A 4,043-nucleotide genomic window follows, 5' to 3' on the forward strand; every position below is an offset into this window, starting at 1 on the left:
ATCATGTTGTTATTTTTTGTCTGTGATTTTTGAAGAGCCAGAATGCTCTGACTCCATTTTGGCTAGCTTCTTTAGACAAGCCCAGACAAGCTCAGGCATATCATACATGTAAAAGCCTTATATGGTATGAACAAAAACTTCTGACTCTAAAAGATATTAGCACATTCCAATGCCCTGAAGACAGCCTCTACCAATCAAAACTTTCCCCGTACACAGGATATGGGGACATCCAATTATTTAAAAAAATGTTTGGCACACGTGGGTTTCTGTGGAGTGCCCCAATAAAAGCTCCTGCCTGCTATTGTTAGGGGCCAGATTCCATCTTTGGCTCTTGAAGTCTGTGCCTGGCTAGTCGCCATTTGGTTGTTGTCCTTTTTTTAACTTTAAATTCTTATATAAACTTTTTGTATAATCTTTTTTGGGTATCTGTGGGAATTATTCTCCAGTCTCAAACCCAACATTGTGGGGACTTGTCTGGGATTTGAACCTGGGCCCTCTTGGAAATGCCACCAGAGCCGGCCTTGGTAAGTTCTGCCTGCTTTTCTCTCTCTCTCTCTCTCTCTCTCTCTCTCTCTCTCTCTCTCTCTCTCTTCGGCACTCTACACATCCTCGCGCTCAAGCGAGATGAGGTGGATGCTCTATTGATCACAGCGGTGAGCGAATAAGAGCGGGGGGTCCCCCCTGGACATCCTGGGGCTCAACAGAGATCAGGTGGATGCACTATTGATCCCAGAGCTGAAGGAGAATGAACGGGGGATGCCCCAACTCCTCTTCTGTTGAGGGGCTGTGCTCCAGTCTGACATTGAATCCAGGTGGGACTGACCCAGAGTCTTGGCCCAGTCCAATGTGGAATCCTGGCTGGCCAAATCTTTTTGGGGAAGGAACAGGGGCAGCCTTCTTGGCTGACCCCCCGCACTACGAGATTTTCATTTCTCCCTCTAGGGAACTGCCATCTCATACTGTCCTCACCCTCTTCTCGGAGCTCTGCCTTGTCTATCAACTTTCCATCCTACTTCTTCTCATTCTCATCCCTCTCCTTATATTCTTTTTTTCTTGAAGCTTATCCCACGATGGGCCAGAAAGTCTCATCATCTTCAGCCCCCCTTGATCTAGTTCTTAGTCATTTTCAGCAGCTTCGAATGTGTCTGGACTCCGTGTCAAGCCGACCCACCTCCAGACCCTCTGCACCATCAAATGGCCCTCCTTTGAAGTCGAATGGCTGCCTGAAGGGTCCTTTAACCTGTCCCTCATCTACAGGGTTCGACAACTTAACTTTGGTAAACCAGGGTGCCATGGTCTCCGAACCCCTTCGTCTTGGGCAGAGGAACGAGAGGCCGTGGCGATGGGAGTCGAGGAGGGGGTAGTGCGCTGCCTGCCTGTTTCACCAGCCCTTCTCTCTGAGGACAATCAGACATGGCAGGGAGTTGCTTCAAGCAGGAAACTCGTTTATTGGCAAGGCTGATCAATATTTAAGGGCAAAAGCCGTAAGCATTAGCATAGGCGGGAAAGCCATCATCCAATCAGCTTAGAAGTCATGTATGCCATGCAGGCTCTTCTCATAGTATAACATATTGCTCATGAGGTGATCACACGTCCTTTACTGGCTAAGCTCCAATCAGTATCACTTCCTCTTTTTGTGGCGTGCCAAGCTGGCCATCTGGCTCCGCCTTCACCTCAGCTGCTTGGCGCCATCTTGTTACCCCACCTCCACATCTGCCCCTTTTGTTTTGTTTTTGACCGGGGATCCGGTTATTATGGGGCTGGCCAAACCTTGGGTTAGGCGAGCCATTAATCCCGGATGCCCCAGTAGGTGGCCAAACCTTGAATTAGGTGAGCCATTAATAAACCTTGGTTTAGGTGCTTGTCTCATGTGGGGGGGAGGTGGGTATGTGGTCATAATGGAGCTGGAGCATCATAACCTGTATCTGTTCTACCTGACCTCGTATAATTCTTACAAGCCTTCCGTAGATGCAAGGTCCAAAGGAACAAATAAGTGTGATTATCACTAAAGGTCCTAACAGAGCTGACAGCAAGGTGGTCAGCCAAGGGGAGCTGTCAAACCATTGTTGGAATAAGGTTTTGTCTCTCCTGGCTCATCATTTCTCTCTGGACCTCATCAAGGTTTTTTGTTACTACCCCAGAGTGGTCTACATAGAAGCAGCGCTCTTCTCCTAGCACCATGCATAATCCTCCTTGCTGCATAAAAAGATCAAGCCCTCTTCTGTTTTGCATGGTCATCTGTGCCAGGGAGGAGAGGGATTGCTGAAGGAACCTGGTTGCTGTTTGGTTTATCTAGCCCCGCATCCATATCTGCCCAAATTCCCTGAAGGCCCTGCTGAGAAAGGGCTAGGGAAGTGGCCCCAAAAGCAGCACCCCCCCATCCCAAGCCCCAGGAGCATGGAAACTGTCAGTGTTGTGGCAAGCTCCCTTTTTTCTCCATGGAATTTTTGGGCCTCTATGTCTTCCAGGGAGTGATACACCACATGGGGGAATGGTATCGCCAAGGTACAGACATCTCCCCCTTGGTTCTGCAGAAGGGGGATGGAAATGCAGGGTGTCAGTCCTGTCTCCTGGCATAGCCGATAGTGAGTAGGAGTGTTAGGGACGACCCACTCCCCTCTGAAACCCGTAATGTTTATACAGTTTTTCCATGGGTTAGTGGGATTTCCAAAGGTGATACAAGTAACATGGGAGTATTTTAAGGGAATGGAGATGCCAGATGTCTTGGTGTTTGCACCTCCCCACCGACATCACTGGTCATCTGTGTTATCTATAAAATTTCCCATGGCACCGACAGCTTCTAGGGGTCTGGCGGTGGCATCAAGATATAACCAACAGGAAGAGGTGAGGTTGGGGCAGGTGAAATTAAGGACCTGATAGGCTAGCTGCACCGTGGTGACCAGGCCCACCTCGGCTGACCCACCCAGTCTGTCCATGTTTTTTTGTTTTTTCAGGCCCCTTTAAGGCCACCATGGTCATCTCCTTCTGTGGTCCAGGAGTAGGTGGCAATATTTGGGTCTTTTTAAAGCTGACCATTGGGTCCCCTATGATATTGCTTTTTAGGGGCTCAACCTTTCTCCTAATCATGAAGAGGAGGCCAGGGTCAGTTACAGTTACATACAGTCGAAGTCCCCAGGTTTTTCCTGTGTCCCATCCCTCAGATTGCCTTCCTTCAACTGTAACGTGAATTCTTAGGGGATTGCAGCGATATTTTGCACAACTCCCAAAAAGAGGGTTTGTGGACAGTCTAGGGTGTTTCACTCTCTCTACCTGAATTGCCCCTGAGGGTGTGATCCAACTTCCTGTCCCTGTCTTTTTGCATCCCCAATTATAACAATAATAAGAATTGGCCCCACCACAGTGTCTTACTTGCTCCCCGGTCCTGTTACTTCCTGGGCAAACGTAAAATACTGTTTCCCTCAGGCTGGCTCTCTTGAGGATGTGGGAGCACCCAGGTTCCTGGGGGGAGCCCGTGAGTGGCAGGGTGCACCCTCTCCCCTTGTCTTTGCATTCAGGTCGGGTGTCCGCTAGGTACAGCTCGTCTCCTATGTCCCAAGATCTGGCTGCGAGGTTGTAGATGTCGACCTCCAGGTCTGGCCACCATGCTCCCGGTGGGGTGATCTTGGTGGTACTGTTGGCAATCACTCCTGTGGCTGCATTGATCACCATCCATGTGACTCTCAGAGGTTGGTGTGGATTTGGTGTCCCTATAGCCCCGGTAGGCCTCAGCATTTCCATGAGTAGAGCTAGTAGGCAAAACTTCTGTAGGGGATTGCTCACCATTGTCTGAAAGAGAAAGAGAAAAGAAGGCCTTCTCAAGGGTTTTCTCCCCTTGGGAGGTAAGGCTTTTTTTTTTTTTTTAAAAATGATTTATTTAATAACAACATACTTAGAAGAAGCATACCATTACAACACAATTGACATATTCAATAACGTTTTCCTGAGGTAGGATGCATCTCTTTCAAATTTCGCTGTACGCTGTAAATTTTTAAGTTGAATTATTACAGTTATACAATATTGTACTCAGTATAAACCCTATAAGA

General features: G+C 48.4%; 1 pseudogene; it reads right to left on the bottom strand.

The window, feature by feature from the left end:
* Positions 1 to 3,669, bottom strand: part of LOC103729156 — a 28,069-nt pseudogene extending 24,400 nt beyond the window's left edge.
* Between the last annotated feature and the right edge of the window lie 374 nt (positions 3,670 to 4,043).

Source organism: Nannospalax galili, unplaced genomic scaffold (genome assembly GCF_000622305.1).
Source record: "Nannospalax galili isolate Female #2095 unplaced genomic scaffold, S.galili_v1.0 scaffold1051, whole genome shotgun sequence".
Lineage (NCBI taxonomy): Eukaryota > Metazoa > Chordata > Mammalia > Rodentia > Spalacidae > Nannospalax > Nannospalax galili.